This window comes from Acipenser ruthenus, chromosome 23 (genome assembly GCF_902713425.1).
Source record: "Acipenser ruthenus chromosome 23, fAciRut3.2 maternal haplotype, whole genome shotgun sequence".
Taxonomy (NCBI): domain Eukaryota; kingdom Metazoa; phylum Chordata; class Actinopteri; order Acipenseriformes; family Acipenseridae; genus Acipenser; species Acipenser ruthenus.
The window spans coordinates 11927346-11949139 of NC_081211.1; the positions used below are offsets into that span (position 1 = coordinate 11927346).

General features: G+C 45.2%; 4 non-coding genes across 4 annotated transcripts; 1 reads left to right on the forward strand and 3 right to left on the reverse strand.

Annotated features, from left to right (window-relative positions):
• Window positions 1-53: 53 nt before the first annotated feature.
• Window positions 54-127, reverse strand: trnan-guu (transfer RNA asparagine (anticodon GUU)). The gene has a single exon. It is a non-coding gene; the product is annotated as a tRNA-Asn (tRNA).
• Window positions 128-2903: 2776 nt separating this feature from the next.
• LOC117419296 (small nucleolar RNA U3) lies at window positions 2904-3110 on the forward strand. The gene has a single exon (XR_004547245.1). It is a non-coding gene; the product is annotated as a small nucleolar RNA U3 (small nucleolar RNA).
• Window positions 3111-4911: 1801 nt separating this feature from the next.
• trnan-guu (transfer RNA asparagine (anticodon GUU)) lies at window positions 4912-4985 on the reverse strand. The gene has a single exon. It is a non-coding gene; the product is annotated as a tRNA-Asn (tRNA).
• Window positions 4986-7002: 2017 nt separating this feature from the next.
• trnak-cuu (transfer RNA lysine (anticodon CUU)) lies at window positions 7003-7075 on the reverse strand. The gene has a single exon. It is a non-coding gene; the product is annotated as a tRNA-Lys (tRNA).
• Window positions 7076-21794: the final 14719 nt, after the last annotated feature.

Here is a 21794-nt window from a genome sequence, read left to right on the forward strand (position 1 = left end):
ATAACAACGTACTAGTGCCATTTTCTAATGTGATTAAGAAATTCAAAAAGCATCGTCCCTGGGTGGGCTTGAACCACCAACCTTCCGGTTAACAGCCGAACGCGCTAACCGATTGCGCCACAGAGACCAACCTGCTCGACCTCTAAAGCATACGGGAGTGATTAGCAAGGCGAGATGCTGCAGAACCTGATCGAGGGAGCAGAACTCAGCCGAACCTGAAACCACATCTAAGAAGAAAGCAACACGGGGCAGGAAAGTCTATGTAATCCATTATGGCAGCACAACATACGTCATTTTGTTAGATAACACACTGGGGGTCCAACACAGCAGTGTGTGTAAATAGCTACAATGGAAACCAAATACTTACGGTTCAAATGGGAATCTTCATCAGATTTTAAGAACACATTTGACATACTTTACACTGCAAAGGAGGAAGGCAGGCAATGCAAATGAGGCGTGATCCATTGCTAAAAAAATACATTAAATCTCCCTTTGTGCTTCTCGGAAGACATACGACGGAGGGCGCACTGCACTTTTTCAGTTTGGGGAATGTTACAAATTAGCAGACTGTGCTTTAAAATACATATAGGGCGGGCTTCTCTGTTACAAAGAATAAATTAGCAGACTGTGCTTTAAAATACATATAGGGCGGGCTTCTCTGTTACAAAGAATTGTCACACTTTGCATTTCTCTCCATGATGCATTGGGACTAAATACATAGATACATTAAAACTATTTGGAGAACGCGGGCATCGATCCTGGTACTTCTTGCGCTATCATTTGAGCTAATTCCCCTGGTATTGCGGCAGCGATTCTCATAGGCTACATCGCTGCTTGATAAGAGCGATTCAGATTGTTCTATATTTTTTTTTTATTGGCAATGTGCCATTTGCAAATTCAAAAATAAATTGAACAATCAAAAATGATAATACTTGCTTTTGTATCACACGACAATCTTAAGGTATGCTTTAACGGCTAGGCTGTCTCAAGTTAGTTTGTATTGTTAATACCATATCTTTGTTTGATCGCTATACAATCAATATGTTGTGTAGGCTAAATTGTATAAATAAACGCCCGGAAACATTCAAATCCAAACACGTTAAAAGATGAAATAGTGTGGAATAGAAACAAAGAATTTGACCTCGACATGATTTGCACACGCAACCTTCTGATCTGGAGTCAGACGCGCTACCGTTGGGCCACGAAGTTCTGCCAGTGTGTGTTCTTGTTATGCAATGCTAGAGTGCACAGCAAGCATGCCAAACGCATGGTAATGCCGACGCTGATACTAGGAAAACACTCACTATCACTAGCGTCATGGGAAACAGCCGACTCAATATGTGTTCGTAGCCAGCAGGGCTATGAAGCTGTCGGAAGTGTGTTTGATTCTCAGCTTTAAAAGTAAAGAAAAGATAAAACAATGCGATTTGATTTTATAATGTTCATTAATTGAAACGTGGGCATAAACACAGTTGTACTGGCTGGGAATCGTTTCGGGTCAATTTCTTGGAAAGCAGCTATGCTGACCAATATATCACCAACGGGGGAAGCTGGCAGTACTGAGTGACACAGAAAAAGGATTCTCTCAGCGCGTCTCCTCTGAATGCGCACTGGCACAAAGAGGCTTTGCTCATCTAATGACGTGGCGGAATGCAATAATGTATTGGGTCAATTTATCAACAAAAGAAACATAAACAAAAGTGTATGTAATTATTTGTGAATAAACTGTCTTACTTATACGATGGGACCAGGAACTTACATCCGCAAATTAATGATCGGCCAACCACAAAGAGACTTTGTCTTGACCAGTAATTTAAAAACATGCGGCAATGGTTCTACTGGGGATAGCACCCAGGGCCTTCTGCGTGTAAAGCAGACGTGATAATCACTACACTATGGAACCTAGGCAGAACTGTGTCGGTGCTCCTACATTATTGTCTACATGCATCTCAAATAATTACAATGTCATTTATCAGACCCTTCGACGTTGTCTTTAAAAATTAAACTTCCCAGACCGAACGCAGGCTAACATTAAATCAATGAATCTTAAATATTTTCTATAGCGCCCCATATGCGATTCACAAAATCTACTAAAAACAAGACAATATCTCATTGTAAGCCTGGTCGAACAAAAGAAGTCTTCAGTGTAATTTTCAACAAAGAGTGCTTTCCACGATTTACGATGCTTTAGAGAGACGGAATATTGGAATTGGCAGCCGAGACTGGGGAATAAAACTGCCCGTGATCAAAGTGGGCAGAAAAGCTGCATATTTTCCATAAGGTATATTTGAGGAAAGAAAACGGTTCTCTCTGATTTGCAACGTTTCTATGGTTCGGCCCGGCCACTGCCGTGTGTCTGGTTAAAACGATGAGTTCAGTTTTTTTTTCTTCTGCTTGGTAATTCAGTCTTGAGGCAACTGTAGCAGAGTGGTGCAGCGGAAGCGTGCTGGGCCCATAACCCAGAGGTCGATGGATCGAAACCATCCTCTGCTAGCTTGTTTTTCTTCTGTTAGCAAAGTAGTTTTTCTAAAATATAAACTGAACTGATTTGCAAATTCAAAAAATAAATTCATTAACAAAATAGAAAATATTTCGACTAGATGTATGTTTTCAATTTCTTCAAAAAGTAGTCTCAAGCTCGTTGATTCAGTCGCTTTAAAATCCACCTCTATGTCCCGCTGCAGCAGCGCTGTGTGCTGTGGCTCGAGCTTGTTTGACGAGACAGGCAATGCAAAAATGATAAAACTTGCTTTTGTATCACACGACAAACTTAACGTATGCTGTAACGGCTTGGCTGTCTCAAGTTAGTTTGTATTGTTAATGTAACACCTCGTTTTTGCCCAGTCGTTGTATCACATGAATTGAGCTTGCCAGTTGGGGGTGACGGTCTGCCAATACAAGTTAAGACTATATTTGCAAGGATCATTTCTAGAGTGAAACATGTTTTGAAGGGATTGGTCTCGGTATCCCCCAGGAGGAGCGGGAGTGTTTTCTTCTCAGCAACGAGCTGACAATGAGTGTTGTTTTTGGGCACCTGCTCGCTGCTACTGATGACCACTCCAATCTTCAGTCGATGGATTGTTGAAGGAAGGGGACACATTCTGAGTGCGTATCTCATACTGGTAGAAACGCGGAAAAAAGAAACCATCAAGCCTAAAATTGTTCAGTTGTTTAAATCAATAAGCAAATTTCAAATGGATCATTGCTAATGTTAAAACAATTTAAGAACACTTTAAATAGGGCTTGACTAATATAAAAATATAGCCATGTTATTTGCACTACGCAGGACTAGATTGAGCTTAAAAAAAGGCATTACATCTGAAAATAACTTGTGTTTACCCCCACTTACAAGGAAAGCGTCAAACTTTGTATTCGTCCTCGTAACAGTGTTAGAAAATGTAAACAGCAGTTGGAGAATGCCGAAGTCGATCATCCTAGCATGTTAAACGAGGGCATTTCTCATGTAAGCCACTTCCAGTAATAGATCGTTTGTACTGTTCTCAATGGTCCGCATCCCAGCCTGAGACCACGATCCAATTGTAAAACTTTACAATGCATTAGTAAGACCTTACCTAGAATATTGTGATCAGTTCTGATCACCTCTCTACAAAAAGGATATTGCTGCTCTAGAAAGAGTGCAAAGAAGAGCAACCAGAAATATCCCAGGTTTAAAAGGCATGTTGTATGCAGACAGGCTAAAAGAATTGAATCTATTCAGTCTTGAACAAAGAACACTACGCGGCGATCTGATTCAAACATTCAAAATCCTAAAAGGTAGAGACAATGTCGACCCAGGGGACTTCTTTTTTGACATGAAAAAAGAAACAAGGACCAGGGGTCACAAATGGAGTTTACATAAAGGGGCATTCAGAAGAGAAAATAGGAGGCACTTTTTTACACAGAGAATTGTAAGGGTCTGGAACCATTTCCCCAGTAATGATGTTGAAGCTGACACCCTGGGATCCTTCAAGAAGCTGTTTGATGACAGTCTGGGATCAATAAGCTACTAACAAGGGCAGCAGTTTGGCGTAGTGGTTAGGGCTCTGGTCTCCTGACCAGAGGGCTGTGGGTTCAATCCCTGGGGAGAACAGTGCTGTTGTACCCTTTAGCAAGGTACTTTACCTATATTGCTCCAGTAAAAACCAATTGTATAAATGGGTAATTGTAAGTAAAAATAATGTGATATCTTGTAATAATTGTAAGTTTCCCTGGATAAGGGCGTTTGCTAAGAGATTTAACAACCAAAGTAGCATGATGGGCTGAATGACCTCCTCTCGTTTGTAAACTTTCTTATATCCTATTGTGCTTTTTCAGAAATTGCGTGAATCCTGAAAACGACTTGTTAATGTTTAACAAAGCCAGCTGTCACTTTATTGATCACCCTGTGGATTTAACCGCTATTGGAACACAGATGATTGTGTTAAAGATGTTAATAGACTTTCAATGTACGAGTTTTAGAGCTAAGCGTTTGTTGAGGCAGTTCAATCGCTGCACTTTCAGGCAGCCGGTTGCAGTCTTTACCTGTTTCCTAGATGATTGCCTATTGGTCTTACTCTGGAAGGAGTACAAAGAAAAGCTAAACCATTTGTTGAGAACCGCATTTAGGAGAAAACTTAAGTGTTTCAAAATGCATTTGTAAAGGCATGATTCTATTAGGCTGTTTATGGTGTGACAAAAAATAATGCTATCTCGAGAATGCAGTCCTGTTAAGCCTAAATAGCTCAGTTGGGAGAGCGTTAGCCTGAAGATTTAAGGTTTGATCCTGGGTTTCGGCAAACACCAAGACTTTTTATTTTGTTTTGTATTATTTTGAACTAAAAACAGAGCACATTTTTTTCTTCAGTTTAATTGGAGGAAATAACAACGTACTAGTGCCATTTTCTAATGTGATATAAGAAATTCAAAAAGCATCGTCCCTGGGTGGGCTTGAACCACCAACCTTTCGGTTAACAGCCGAACGCGCTAACCAGTTGCGCCACAGAGACCAACCTACTCTACCCCCAAAGCATGTTAGAGTGATTAGCAAGGCGAGATGCTGCCGAACCTGATCGAGGGAGCAGAACTCAGCCGAACCTGAAACCACATCTAAGAAGAAAGCAACACGGGGCAGGAAAGTCTATGTAATCCATTATGGCAGCACAACATACGTCATTTTGTTTGATAACACACTGGGAGTCCAACACAGCAGTGTGTGTAAATAGCTACAATGGAAACCAAATACTTACGGTTCAAATGAGAATCTTCATCAGATTTTAAGAACACATTTGACATACTTTACACTGCAAAGGAGGAAGGCAGGCAATGCAAATGAGGCGTGATCCATTGCTAAAAAAATACATTAAATCTCCCTTTGTGCTTCTCGGAAGTCATACGACGGAGGGCGCACTGCACTTTTTCAGTTTGGGGAATGTTACAAATTAGCAGACTGTGCTTTAAAATACACATAGGGCGGGCTTCTCTGTTACAAAGAATTATCACACTTTGTATTTCTCTGCATGATGCATTGGAACTAAATACGTAGATACATTAAAAACTATTTAGAGAATGCCGGCATCGATCCCGCTACTTCTCGCATGCTAAGCGAGCGCTCTACCATTTGAGCTAATTCCCCTTGCAATGTGATAGCGATTCTCATAGGCTACATCGCAGCTTGACACGAGCAATTCAGAATGTCATTATTATTATTATTATTATTATTATTATTATTATTATTATTATTATTATTATTTTATTATTATTGTTATTATTATTATTATTATTATTATTATTATTATTATTTATTTATTAGACAGTTACTTACAGTTGTGTACAAATAAAATACATCAGGATTGGCAAAGTAGTCTGAAATTAGCTAATTCAAAAACTAAATTAATTAACTAAATAGCAAATATTTCAACTAGAGTCTTGTTTTTGGGCACCTGCTCGCTGCTACTGATGACCACTCCAATCTTCAGTCGGGGGGTTGTTGAAGGAAGGGGACACATTTTGAGTGCGTATCTCATACTGGTAGAAACGCGGAAAAAAGAAACCATCAAGCCTAAAATTGTTCAGTTGTTTAAATCAATAAGCACATTTCAAATGGATCATTGCTAATGTTAAAACAATTTAAGAACACTTTAAGTAGGGCTTGACTAATATAAAAATATAGGCATGTTATTTGCACTACGCAGGACTAGATTGAGCTTAAAAAAGGCATTACATCTGAAAATAACTTGTGCTTACCCCCACTTACAAGGAAAGTGTCAAACTTTGTATTCATCCTCATAACGTTTTAGAAAATGTAAACAGCAGTTGGAGAATGCCGAAGTCGATCATCCTAGCATGTTAAACGAGGGCACTTCTCATGTAAGCTACTTCCAGTAATAGATCGTTTATACTGTTCTCAATGGTCCGCATCCCAGCCTGAGCACGATCCAGTGGCATACGGAGATGTTTTTCAAAGTAATATGTTATTTGGAACATGAAAACAATCTTAATTTAAATAACACAAAATATTTTTCAGTGACTTCAACAAGTAGTCTGTTTACAACAAAAGTGCAATCTGTGTTAGGAACGCTATTTTAGTCTGATTTAAAATGCTAATTAAAATGGTAATGAGTGCTGACAAGATTTTGGTATCAGCTGTTAATTTCCTTGAACAATCTTTTATAGTAAAATGAATACATGTATTCCTTTTAAAAATAAATAAACTTGAACTGTCAGAGTGGGATTTAAACCCACGCCTCCATTCGGAGACCAGAACACACAATTTTTTGGAAAGACAGAGTCTTTGAATCTGGCGCCTTAGACCACTCGGCCATCCTGAGAAACTGCGTTTGTTCCACTAAGATTATTTATTTCAATATCGTTATAGCTATAAACGATGCACGCAGTTTACAATAGCAATTGCTATATGACAATAACCAATAAGTAATGTCATTGCAATGCTGTATACAATGTGAACAGAATCAGACATTGCTCTGTTGCCTTGAATAAACATCTACACTTTGTATTTTAAAAGGATGCCCAACCTGGGGCTCGAACCCACGACCCTGAGATTAAGAGTCTCATGCTCTACCGACTGAGCTAGCCGGGCTGACTGTTGGAAGGTTCTATATTTAAAAAAAAATATATACGTCTTCAGTGTAATTTTAAACAAAAAGCTTTCCACGATTTAACACATTTACAGAGACAGTATATTGGAATTATCAGCCAAAACTGGGGATAAAACTGCCTGTGATCAAAGTGGGCAGAAAGGCTGCAAACTTTGCATAAAGTATTTGGGGAAAAGAAAACGGATCACCTCTGATTTGCAACGTTTCTATGGTTCGGCCCGGCCACTGCCATGTGGCTGGTTAAAATGAATTCAGTATTTTTTTTTTCTTCTGCTTTTTAAATTCAATCATGAGACAACTGTAGCAGAGTGGCGCAGCGGAAGCGTGCTGGGCCCATAACCCAGAGGTCGATGGATCAAAACCATCATCTGCCAGCTTGTTTTTCTGCTCTTAGCAAAGTAGTTTTTTCTAAAATATTAACTGGAGGCAAGACTTCGTATTATATTCGCAATCAGGGAAATGTTCACATTACTGCACACATTCAAATCGACACTTGCCCTCTAAAACTTTAAGTTTTCTATCAAATTCGTTTATTTACAAATGACATTGCTTTCTTTTTTTTTAAATTGTGCCCAGAAAGACCAAAAGATAAAGTTCTTGGGACTAGGTCAATACTGCCAGCTGCTGCACATACTACTTCTTCTTCTTCGGCACGATACTCCTCTTACACCGTTAAAGCTAGAAACGCCATTCAAACTTCAAAACGCGTAGACCGGTCTGGAATAGTGTGCTTCTATACAACGTTTTGATATCTTTTAAACTATTAAGATTTTTGTCCTTTTTTTGTCCATCTTCATTCACTTTAATTGGACTTTTTTCAACATTCTAAATCTCCCCATTGTTTGAAAACTCCCTGACTTCCAACATTCTATTCACTGTAAACGATGTAACTTTTGACACAAATGGGCTACTTTGACCACTTTCCCAACAAGACTAAAAGTTAGAGAATATGGAATCATCTTCTACTTCTCTGCTATTCAAATCTGAAATCAAAACAGAAATAACTTTTACCAAACAAGAGGTACAGCTGTTTTAGTAACCCCATCAACTTCTTTCAGTAGGCTACTTCCCACTGTTGAATTAACTGTCATAGAACTTTGAGCAATTTCAAATTATAGCCCATTCTAAGCATGAGACAATTAATAAACAATGTGTACTAATTGTGTACTAATAGTGTATGAAATCTTCCTCTACTTCTCTGCTATTCAAATCTGAAATCAGTTCAAAAATATCTTCTCCCAATCAAACGGTACATGTCTGATGAAATGTGGAATCTAACTGCCCCGCAATCCAAAGTAATAAGGTTGATATAGTAGTCTATCAAAGTAATCAGAAAAATTATTTTACTAAATTTAACTTTGACTGTATGTAACTGCTTTGCTTAAAAAGTACAACTTTTTAAACTTCTTCCTCTACCAGAAAAATACTTCTAAAGAGCTAAAGCAAGCCCCACAACTTTACTCATAAAGTTATCATCTAGTTCAGTACAAACATGTTACAAATGAAAGCAAACTTCAAGCCATTTCTATTTATTCTCAAATAACACAAACTCTTCAATTGCTAAAAAATATATAAAAATCTCCCTTTGTGCTTCTGGGAAGACGTACGACGGAGGGCGCACTGCAGTTCCCTTTCAAGTCGAAGACGACCACCAACATACTTATGGGATATCCCCCTGCCCTAGAGGTAGGTATACTGAGCTCTCTATATCAGAGCTGCCGAAGGCCCCTTCCTGTGATGACGCACTCGGTCCCGCCTACCGAGGGTACAAAACCGTCACTCACCGGAAGATCTCCCTCTTTTTCCTTCTCAAGATGGTAAGGTAGGACCTCTGTGTCTTGAACTGAGCGTGTTGATAGGAAGAGCCCTTATGTCGATTCGGGTCTGTTGTAGTTCCTGGCATTCGTGCCGAAAGCTGGCTTGCCGCTTTCCTGGAATCAACGACTCTTGAAAAAGACAGTATTTCATCTTTCTGTCTTTCAGGCCCCCTTCTGGTGGGCTGCTCTCTTCTGTCTGTTGTGTGTGAGCTGCTGTCTGTGCAGCCACCCGCGAATGAGTTGTCTTTTCTAATAGAGAGTTACACAATTTATCCTCCTCGGGGCCAGGCCTGCTGTATCCCCGCTGTCGAGTGACCAAGCCGCGCTCCCTTCCTCGGGGCTAGGTGCTACTGTACCCCCGTCCGAGCGGAGCCGTCGGCCGAACCTGACCACCATGGTGAGTCGGTTCATGAGCGTTCGGTGTACTCTCTCTCTCTCTTACTTCCTTCTTAAAACTGTGTTTTTAAAAAAAAAAAAGGAAAACTCCCACTGTGGCTTCGGCCTTGTCCCCCCCTGGTATATACCAGGTGTGTGTGTAGACCACGCGGTCAGGGTATGCACTTGCGTAGTGCCCCCTCTGGTGCTGCGGTACCGCGGCACGCGCAGGGCCCTGTCTTATCGGACTGCGTAAATTTTGACGCTGGCGTAAAGGGTGGAGCAGGTACTGTACTGAGTTCAGTGCGCAGTGTACGCAAGCACCATTCTTGAACGCGTATACGCGCAAGGTGCTTTTCCCCTTTAATAAAGTTACGCACACAGCGCAGGATACACCCGCTGCGCAGAGCGTCTGGAACATTCCATGAGCGACACGTTGCTCGTTGCGTAGGGGCTGCGCTGCTAGCGCATACCTCGTGGTACAGGCTAGTCTGTGAAATATATATATATATCAATATATATGTAATAATAAATATATATATAATAAATATATTAAAATATATATATATATATATATATATATATATATATATATATATATATATATATACATATATATATACAGACAATGCTGCTCAGGAATTTATCCATGTCGTCCCATGCCTGTACGGCTTGTAAAGCCAATATCCCACAAGAGGATGAACATACCCTCTTTGTCCGGTGCTTGGGTGTCCCGCATACCACTATGGCCCTCAAGAGGGATGTGGCCTGTAGAGTCTGTGAGGCTTTTTAGCCCATGATAAAGGAGGCTCGGTTACAGAGAGCCAGAGAGGGTCCGTCAGCGGCTTTTGGTTCCCCTGACAATGCATTTTTGGGCTCCATGTCGGAGATACCGAGTGCGCAGCGTAATCGCTCCCCAGCCCCTAAACGGGTTAAGCGCTCTAAGCAAGCGAGGGACATTTTCGACCTGAAAGCGCAAATGGCTCAGGTCCTGGATCTGTTGTCTAAGCAGGCTGCGGCTTCTGCTCCGGTCCAGCCCCCGCTGCAGCCCCAAGCGTCCTCCCCGCAGGAGAGACAGGGATGCGGAAGCCCCCCTCAGCTGACGCAAGAGGACACGCTGTCTATAGCCGCCTCCGGTGATGTGGCTTCACTCTCATTCGACATGCAGGTGGGGGACACCCCTTCGGGGGAGGATCCCAGCTCCGAGTACGTGTCGGAAGCCAATTCCACCCCGTTGCCAAGCTCGGTCTCGACTCTGATGGAGCGCGCAGCTGCATTGCTGCAGGTCCCCTGGACACCGGCGAATCTACTGCGCCGCTCTGTGTTCCGTACACAGGCATGGCTCCCCGCCTGTAGTGTTTTCCGGCTTTCCCGGATTTTGTGGAGGAGGTGCGCTCCTCCTGGGATAGACCTGCTTCAGCCCCCAGTATTTCTAAACAAGCGGCACCGCTCTCTTCCTTGGAGAGCGCAGATAAGCTGGGCCTGGCGGGGTTTCCGCCGGTGGACTCCACCATTGCGGCCCTGGTTAAGGCCCCGCCGGTAGGGTGGCTCGCTAGAGACCCGATGTGCCCTAACCCTCAGTGTCGGGTGACGGAGACGCATCTGAAGCTGGCATATGCAGCAGGGGCGCAAGCGACCTGCTTAGCCAATACGGCTAGTGTGCTTACGGCTTATTTGGATGGAGTCTTGCGTGAGGCCCCACTCCCGGAGCCGGTAGTGTCAGAGCTGCGCCTCCTGTCTGACACACTGCTGCAGATCTCTGGGCTGCAGGGACAAGCCCTGGGCCGAAGCCTGGCGGGCTTGGTTGTGGCACGTAGACAGCTGTGGCTGTCACAGGCCAGGGTCCCGGACGCGGATAAAGCTGCGTTGCTTGATGTGCCCATATCCCCTGGACATACGTTTGGGCCAGCAGTGGAAGAGATTCTACAGAAATCCCTTCGGGACCGGGAGGCTTCCCGTCAGGTAGCCGTGCTGCTCCCTCCACGCGCTCCGGCGTGGCGCAGGTCGAGCCGTTGGCGGGCCCCCCAGACTCAGACTCGGACCGTCACCAGAACGGTTCCGGTCCCCACAGCCCCGCGGGGTGACCTAAGGTTTCGCCTCCAAAGCGGTAGGGCTCAACCAGCAGGCAGAGAGAACGCTGGCCGTGGTTGTTCCACATACCAGCGCCCCTGGGGTCGCACTCAGCAGCACGCTGCATGCTCACCACTACCCACCCAGCCTCAGCCCCAGCCACAGCAGCCTCTACAGGGCCCCTGAAGGTGGGCCTCTGACCCCCTTCTCGGCACATCAGCTGCAGTACTGGCGCGCTTGCACCTCAGATGTTTGGGTGCGCGCCACCGTGCAAACCGGCTATGCGCTCCAGTTTCGCTCGGGACCTCCCCCCTTTCGGGGTGTCATAAATACATTTGTAGCAGACCCCGGGCAAGCCTTGGTACTTCAGGAAGAAGTGGCAGTCTTGCTGCGCAAGCAAGCCATTCGTCGAGTAGACCCGGTCTCCCAGGAGGAGGGGTGCTGACGCACCATCACATCCTCCAGTCCGTCCAGCCAGGCGATTGGTTCACAACCGTGGATTTACGGGACGCGTACTTCCACATTCCCGTTCGTCCATAGCACAGGAAGTATCTGCGCTTTTCCTCTCAAGGAAGCGCGTACGAGTTTGTTGTGCTGCCGTTCGGGCTCTCTCTAGCTCCGCGTATGTTTTCAAAGTGCATAGACGCTGTTCTAGCTCCCCTGCGGTTGCAGGGGGTCAGAATCTTGAACTATCTCGACGACTGTTTGATCTCTTCCCAGTCTCAGGAGGGAGCTATAGCCCACACTGCAATTGTGACGGAGCATCTGGCCAATCTGGGCTTAGCCTTGAACAATGCAAAGAGTCGGCTTGCACCAGTGCAATGCACCACATATCTTGGGCTCCGGATGGACTCCAATGTAATGCGCGCATTCCTGTCGGACGACAGGATAACAGCTATTCAGGATTGCCTCTCCCTGTTTCGACAAGGATCGAGGGTGACATTACAGATGTGCCAGAAGCTGCTGGGTCTGATGGCCGCAGCTACAGTAGCGATTCAGCTGGGGCTGCTTCGCATGCGTCCGCTGCAGGCGTGGCTCAATGCGTTCCATCTCAACGCCCGACGTTTTAACTCACCAAGTGGTGACAACAGATGCTTCCAGCCTAGGCTGGGGAGCAGTCTGGGAAGGCAGGGGAGTCCGCGGATCCTTCCCGGACCGCTGGGCACCCTTACACGTGAACATGCTGGAATTGTGGGTAGTGTTCCTTGCTCTCAATCACTTTCGCCCAGTGCTGAGTGGCGCACATGTGCTGGTCCGGACGGACAGCACAGCGGTAGTGGCGTATATCAATCATCAAGGGGGCCTTCGGTCTCCGGGGTTACACCGCATAGCTTTCAAGCTACTAGTGTGGGCTCAAGCCAACCTGCTGTCCCTGCGGGCGACGCATATTCAGGGAGTGATGAACATAGCGGCAGATCTCCTTTCCAGGAGCGGTCCACATCCGTCAGAGTGGCGTCTCCACCCTCAGTCGGTGGAGCGCATTTGGGAACGGTTCGGGAAGGCGCAGGTCGATCTCTTCGCTTCAGCGGAGACGACGCATTGCCCCCTATGGTACTCCCTCTGTCGCTCAGGCGGTCCACTGGGCGTAGACGCCCTAGCGCACGCTTGGCTCAAAGTGCTTTTATACGCCTTTCCTCCTATACCGCTGCTCCCGGCTTTCCTGGGGAAAGTCCGGTCGGAGAAAGCGTCAGTTCTCCTGGTTGCCCCCAGGTGGCCCAGGAGGATATGGTTTGCGACCCTGTGCCAGTTGCTGATTGGGCAGCCTTGGGAAATCCCGCCTCGCTTGGATCTCCTCACGCAGGCGCGAGGTACCCTTTGGCACCCGGATCCGGGCAGGTTCCAGTTGTGGGTCTGGCCCCTGAAAGGGACCGCTGGTTAGCCCTGGGGCTGTCAGACGCTGTTGTGAGCACTATGCAAAATGCTAGGGCAAGCTCCAATAGGGTGGTGTATACCCGTAAGTGGAAGTATTTTCATGCCTGGTGTCTGGCTAGGAGCCATGACCCTATTACGTGCCCGATGCCGGTTATTTTGCAGTTCCTGCAGGACTTGCTCTATGCTGGGAGGTTCCCTTCCACGTTGAAGGTGTATTTGGCGGCCATATCTGCGTGTCCTCGTAGGAGGACTGCTCTTCCTGAGTGGAGCCTTAACGTTGTACTAGAGGCTCTTGTAACGGCTCCGTTTGAGCCCTTAGACTCCATAGAGTTGAAGTTCCTGTCTATAAAGACTGTAATAGAAATGTTACAGAAAATAGAATTGGCTCGACATAATGTACTGGCATTTTGTACTCCCATAACCTTGCTCACATAACCTTGTATGCTTTGCTAAAGATAAGTAACCGCAAGATGCCTACACTGCAGCTGCGGCTGTGAGATAAAAGGATGAGCCAGAAGTGTCTTTTTACACGTATACCCAAACCACCCATCCTTTTATCTGCTTGTTTAACTATATGCCACGTATGCATAGTTATAAGTTGTTTTTTCTTATATGCTAATATCTGAATCATCATTGGCTAACCCTCTGCCTTCCTGACAGTTTTAAGGTATATAAGAAACTGATCTAACTCTGTATGTTGGAACACTGCTCGATGATTATCTAGCACCCTGTGTGCTGAGAGTGTTCTCAGTTTGCAAACTTAAGAAATAAAGGCCTGTGTGTTTGGAATTCGCAGTCTCTCTTCCTTTATTAGAATTTCCACGACAATTCTTGGCGACCCAGATGGGACGGCTAGCTCCGTTTTCCGATCGTTCCCGGGGACTTTGAGGTTAACCGTGCACGGGGTCTGCTTAGGAGTGGCTCAGGGAACAACACTCTGAAATAGTTTCGGAGGAGAAGGACCCGCCTTGAACCCGGCTGGGAGCATCGGTGGACGGATACGCCGTCCCGAACAAAGACAAAGGGTGAGACTGGTTTTCCTCATACATAAAATAGACCAATTGGTAAGGTTCTGGGAACCTGATAAAACCCGTTCTGGGAACGGGCTGCGCAGAAAGAGTTCTGGGAACTCTATTGTCTAGAAGACAAAATTAAGATAGACCACGTGGTTCAGGTTCTGGGAACCTGATAAAACCCGTTCTGGGAACGGGCTGCGCAGAAAGAGTTCTGGGAACTCTATTGTCTAGAAGACAAAATTAAGATAGACCACGTGGTTCAGGTTCTGGGAACCTGATAAAACCCGTTCTGGGAACGGGCTGCGCAGAAAAGTTCTGGGAACTTTGTTGTCTAATAGACATAGAAATCCTGATCCGGAAACAGGTAAATTAAGTGATTCGACTGATCTATGAATAATACTAATAAGTAATTACAAATGAAACTAGTTAAAAAAAAAAAAGACATTGTATGAAATACCGAATATTGAACCAAAAATAACAATCGAAAAAATTAAATGCACAGTTAAAAAAAAAAAAAAAAAAAAAAAAGTCATACTACTAGTGTTGTTGATCAATATACCAAGCACACTGTTGGATGGTAATTAACAAAAGTCATTTTTCTGTGCAAGTGGAAATAAAAATAGGCAGTGATATAGTGTGGATGACAGATAACCGTGTGAATGAGTGAGTGAATGAGTGTTATCTAATAATTGTGTGTGTGCGCGCGTGGGTTTGATTACAATGGGGTCAAGTAGTAGTAAAAAGGAGGTCTGTCTCCCGGACCCGCTGGTTGGACCGGGACGAACGATGGTTGATAAATGGGGTCGCGGTGTTGTAGACCAGGTTGTTCTGTGGCATAAAATAGCTGATTTCCCATTAAAAGGGACCCTGAGTGAAAGAAAATTACAAGAATGTAGGGGAAAGTTAGAAGAGTTTGAGAAGACAAAGAAAGAGAAAAAGAAAAATAAAGTTGACTGGGATAGTTATAGGAAATGGGAACGAGAAGCTGAACGACAAATAGCATGCAGGCTAAAGGCATAATGGTAAAAGCAAGTCAGAAAGATAGTACTGAGGAAAAAAAAAAGAAAACAGAGAGAAATAGAGATTACGATGAGGAAAGGGACCCCCCCCCCGTATTGTGTTCCTGTTTCCACAGCCCCTGCTCCTCAGCCCGACCGGCCCGTCCAGGTCCATCAACAGCCTCCGCCCGCAGCAGAGAGTCCGCTGCCCGCACCTCCGCCTCTGACATCCACCCCAAGCAACCCGAAAGGTTTACAGGGTGGTTCCCGATGGATTTGGTCCCCTTGGTCGCCCCCCGGACTGAGCTCCTTACCATCGCCAGAATCCCCCGAGACATCAGGATCTCCCAGCACGCTCACTACACAGTCGAGACCAAAAGGCAATCCGAACAACGCCATTATCCAGGCCCCCTGACAGCGTACCCAAATCCACAGCCAAGACCGGCAGAAGGACAACCGGGACATAAGGACTGGCTGCCAGAGGTCCTGATTCAGCGCACCTGGAGACAAGATGAGATTAAAGACATTGCTAAAGACTTGCCCGACCCAACTAAGGATGCAGTTCAGTTCAGCGAGCAGATGACCCGTCTTGTGCGTCAATACAAACCCTCTGCCGCTGAAATAGGGCACATTATGCGATGCAAATTAAAGCTTCGCTGGGAGGACATCGAAGATACTTTTGACGAAAATCTGACGTGGAAACCGGCAGGGGATGAAGAATATCAACCGCAGTTTGAACAGTTGCTGGACAGATTGAAACGGCAATACCCTGCTAAGACCAATTGGGATGCTATACATAGCTGCACACAGCACTCCAAAGAGTCTCTAGAGGAATATAGACAAAGATTGGAGACGTGCTTCCGCAAACACAGCGGACTCCGACTAGGCACCGATGAATACAACAGTCTTTTAAAAGCAGCCATAATAAACGGACTCGTACCTGCCCTCAATAAACAGGTACGGATGACATGCATTGGATGGGAGACGGCTCCCCTCATTCAGGTTATCGAACATTGCAAGCACACTGAAAGACAACAACAGAAGCAAGAGAGCAATCAAAAGACAAAAGCCGAAAAAGGAGTCAAATTGGAAGCAGCTCAGCTGGCTTATTATCAGGGCAAAGGACCAACCCGAGGCGGATACCAACGCGGACGGGGCGGGCGTGGAGGGAGGGGTCGAGGAGGGGGAAGCGGAGGCGGTGGCAACAGAAACTTCCACAAACAGGATAAAGACACTAGTTGCTATAATTGTGGCCAGGAAGGACATTTTGCTAGAGAGTGTCAGAGACAGCAGCAACAACAACAAACCAACGGGAGTAACTGGCAGAGCGCTCCCCCACCGCAAGTAACACTATACAAACCGAAACCAGAATGAAATGAGGCAGGGACAGCTGACACCAAAACAGCGAACAAGCAGTACGTGCTAACTTTTTCTAAACCACAAGAAGCCCCCACCGTTGATCTCTTCGTGAATGGTGAGTCATTTTGAATTCTTAATTGATACTGGTGCTGCAATGTCTGTCATAAATGCTAGAACTATGCATAACCCAATGATATCAAATGAATCAGTAAAAAACAGTGGGAGCCTCGGGAGTAGTATTGAGGGAGAAAATTATGATGCCTTAACCCGTACAATATGAAGGGAAAACGTTTATGCATCGGTTTATTTTCTCTGAATGCTGCCCTTGCAACCTAGCGGGACAAGATCTACTATGTAAATTCAATTGTGAAATTAAATGTGAGCAAAAAGGAGTTACCGTTTCGTGTCCCTTGATGATGGCCCAAATGATTGAGACCCGTAGTTGGTTCTATTCATGGGATATACAAAACGGAGGCGAACAAATTGAGGAATTATTTAAATTGGCTCGACAACATTGGGGTCATGAAACTGGGTTTATATCACCTTATGCCTTACATTGCACTGCCCTGTACTCACCTTTATCAAGAGATTATTAATTTGAGAAAAAGTGGTTAGCACAACCTCCATTTAACGAAACAATTACGTGCACAGCCTTGTATATAGGTTTACACTTTTGTGTTGCAGCCATTAAACTAAATAGCGATCAGTTTTTACTTTACCACACAACTGACTCTATGCCAAATATAAGCGTAGCAAAAAACGATGATGTAGAGTGGAAAGATACTGGTGTCTGGCTTAAGTCTGTGTTGCAGGTGACTGACTGGCAAAGTGAAGACGGGTTCAAATTCTCCCCCAGTGCTCGCGCTGTTTGCACTCCTTTCTTTTGGGTCGCGCCTGTCCAACGGGGAATCCATGGGGCAGAGAACCGAGATGTGCCCCCTGGGGAGGCACTGGGAGGCACGTTTTCACCCTTGCTGATCGGCCTCCCCGATTCTCTATGGGCAGAAGATAAGTATGATATTGGCCTTATGAAAGGGGCAGAGCCCCTAACAGTCACACCGAAAAGCACACACCGGCCTAGCCGTGCCCAGTATCCTCTCAGCAAGGAAGCAGAGGAAGGCATTGCTCCTGTGCATGCGTCTTTGGTCTCGCGAGGGGCCATTGTGCCCTGCCCAGACTCGCATTGCAACACCCCGATTCTTCCGGTCCGCAAAGCCTCGGGAGGATGGCGATTTGTCCAAGACCTCAGGTTAGTAAATGACGCAATACATGCAAGGGCCCCTATTGTGCCAAACCCAGTCACTGTTTTGTCAGCTGTTCCCCCGAGTGCAAAGTGGTTTACTGTTATTGATTTAGCAAATGCATTCTTCAGCATCCCTGTTGCAAGGGACTCACAGTTTTGGTTTGCTTTCACCTTTATGGGGAAACGATGGACCTGGAGTTATGCCTCAAGGGTTCACCGAGTCACCAGCCGTCTTTTCTGCCGCTTTGGCGCAGAATCTGGAGGGCTTTGTTCCCCCTGGTGGAAGCACACTCATACAGTATGTGGATGATTTGCTTTTATGTTCTGAAACTCAGCACACATGCAAAACTGATACAAGAGCTCTTTTAGAGTACCTAGCTCGTAATGGCCATAAGGTATAAAAAAAAAAGCTGCAGCTCGTGTCACCATCTGTAAAATACTTGGGACACGATATTACACCAGAAGGCAGGAAATTGGGCCTGGAGCGTGTCACTGCAATTCTGACACTGCCCCAGCCTGCCACAAAAAAAAAAAAAATAAAATAAATAAATAACACATGATGACGTTGCTAGGTATGGGTGGCTACTGTAGAGCTTGGATTCCAGATTACGCTGACGTAACACAGCCCCTAGCTGACTTGATACATGGCCATAAGATGACTATGAAAGACACAATTGACTGGACTCCTGACGGACTAACTGCCCTCAAAAAAAAAACTTAAACAACTCTTGTCCTCTCCGCCCTGTCTTGGGTTACCCGATCACTCTAAACCTTTTAACCTGTTTGTTTGTGAAAAGGGAGGATTCATGTCGGCAGTACTGACACAAGAGCATGGGGGAAAACAACGTCCTGTGGCTTTTTACTCTAAGCGCCTTGATAACGTAGCCCGAGGGCTAGTCTGTTGCTTGAGAGCGGTGGCCGCCGCCACTGAAGCTGTGCTGGCTAGTGCTGACCTAGTTGCAATGTGCCCTCTAACTGTACATGTTCCTCATGCAGTACATGCTCTCATTTCATAGGCCAAGACAGCACATCTGACTCCAGCTCGTCTATTACATTACCAGAATGTATTAATGACCATGTCACATGTTGTGCTAAAACGCTGTACTGTGCTTAACCCTGCTACACTTCTTCCTACAGAAGCCGATGGAGAGCCTCACGATTGCACCACCTTAGTAGAACAGGTCTGCAAGCCACGACCCGATCTTACTGATGTGCCCGTATTGAACGCTGCTGTATGTAAATGCCAGGCACACACTAACGCTCATAAGATTTGGCGAGGACCCACTGGGTTGCCTGCCCTTCCCCGTTCATGTTTCCTTTATGTAGCTAAGATGGCACACGGCCAAGACCATGTGTCAAAGGGAGGGGTGGTGAATGTGGTTAACAATTTTTGGTTTGCTCCAGGTTTTTCTACATATGCTAACCAATTTTGTGCTAAATGTGTGATTTGTATGACCAACAATGTAGGCCGCAGCACGCCCATGTCCGTATCAGCTCATCCGAGGCCTGAGGGCCACTTCGAACATGTCATGATGGATTTTATTGAATTAACACCTTGCCAAGGTTACAAGTACTGCCTTGTGATAATTGACGCTTTTTCTAAATGGATTGAAGCATTCCCCTGCAGACATGCCACAGCTATGGCAGTAGCAAAAAGCCTGATGAGAGAGATTATACCCCGATGGGGTCTGCCATCTAAATTGACATCTGACAATGGTTCTCATTTTGTGAACAGTGTGGTACAGAACATTTCTGAAAGCCTACAAATTGATTTACGCACACACTGTAGCTACCACCCCGCAAGTGGAGGCTTGGTGGAGAGAGCGAACCAAACAATAAAAACTAAACTAACTAAGCTCATTGCTGAAACAGGGCTCTCCTGGGTTAAAGTATTGCCATTGGCCCTGATGTACATGCACGGATGCACGCACAGTACTACAGGGCTAGCACCTCATGAAGTATTAACGGGACGCCCAATGCGGATGCTGAACACACCTTTTCCTCAAAATAGGCTCACCCTAATGGGATGTGAGGATGAAATGGTAAAATACTGTGCTGCTCTTAACAATGTTCTGAAGTCTATTTTTCCCAGGGTAAAAGCTGCCCTACCCGAACCGAAGGAAGGGGCGCTCCACAAGCTCCTGCCAGGGGACTGGGTGATCATCAAAGACCTCCGCCGGAAGCATTGGCATCAACAACTCTGGACAGGTCCGTTCCAGGTGCTCCTGACAACGCAGACAGCGGTGAAAGTCGCTGAACGATCAACGTGGGTCCACGCCAGCCATTGCAGAAAAGTGCCCTATAGCCCGAAGGGAGATGTATCGCCCCCTGGAACAACGTAGACGGCTCGGATGGCCTTGGGACAGTCAGCTTTGGACCCCCAGAGTCCTGACTGTTATTTTTCTTGGCAGCATATTAACTGTGTTTCTCATCTGGCTCTTAACTGAACTTAAAGATAATAAAAAAGAGCCAGATATTACAAACCACAGCTACACTGAAAATCGCACAGAACTCAGAACAAAAAGAACATTGCACACATGGAGTGCAGAACATGATCGAAAACATGCGGACAATGGTTGGTGGGCAATGCTCAACCATACTGTACGGAACACTTTGAACATTACTGACACTGGTTTATATATGGCGTAGTGTTATTGTTGTTGTTTTTGCTTATCATAACCTGCGTGAAAAAGTTATGTACTAAAACTGTTGACACTGTTTTAAACATGCCCCTGCTTACTAATGATGACCAGTGTAATGATTCAAATGATGACCCTTTCAACAAAATGGCAGATGACCTGATGAGTTAAGATAGTGGGGAAAATCTGCAAGCAGGATACGTTGGGTCGTCACTTTATTCATATTACACTACATGTTAAACTTTGTAAATCTCGCTTTAACTTGTACTATTGTGTGTGTTTGAATCCATTTTCTGAATAAGGTTGAGACAAAGTCTCAAAAGGGAGGGAATGTAATAGAAATGTTACAGAAAATAGAATTGGCTCGACATAATGTACTGGCATTTTGTACTCCCATAACCTTGCTCACATAACCTTGTATGCTTTGCTAAAGATAAGTAACCACAAGATGCCTACACTGCAGCTGCGGCTGTGAGATAAAAGGATGAGCCAGAAGTGTCTTTTTACACGTATACCCAAACCACCCATCCTTTTATCTGCTTGCTTAGCTATATGCCACGTATGCATAGTTATAAGTTGTTTTTTCTTATATGCTAATATCTGAATCATCATTGGCTAACCCTCTGCCTTGCTGACAGTTTTAAGGTATATAAGAAACTGATCTAACTCTGTATGTTGGAACACTACTCGATGATTATCTAGCACCCTGTGTGCTGAGAGTGTTCTCAGTTTGCAAACTTAAGAAATAAAGGCCTGTGTGTTTGGAATTCGCAGTCTCTCTTCCTTTATTAGAATTTCCACGACACGACAGCCTTTCTTTTGGCTATCACCTCTGCGAAGCAGGTCAGTGAGCTGCAGGCACTGTCTGTGCACAGCTCCTGCATGTGTGTATGGGATGATGGCAGCAGGGTTTCGCTGCGCACCATTCCCGCTTTCTTACGCAAGGTGATCACAGCTTTTCACGTTAACCAATCTGTGGAACTGGAGTCTTTTCACTCGCCTCCATTTGCTTCGCAGGAGGATGAGAGACTTAACTTCCTCTGCCCAGTGCGGGCTTTGAGGTATTATGTACTTAGGACAGAAGCCTTGCGTAAATCTGACCAGCTATTTGTCTGTTATGGTACACGGACTCTGGGACAGCTCCTCTCGAAGCAGCGTCTGTCACACTGGATTGCAGACATGGTGTCGACTGCGTATTACGGTGCTGGGTTACCCCCACCTGGTAGAATAGCTGCGCATTCCACTAGGGGGTTGGCTACATCTTGGGCCCTTTTTAGGGGCGCTTCAATGTCTGATATCTGTACTGCGGCT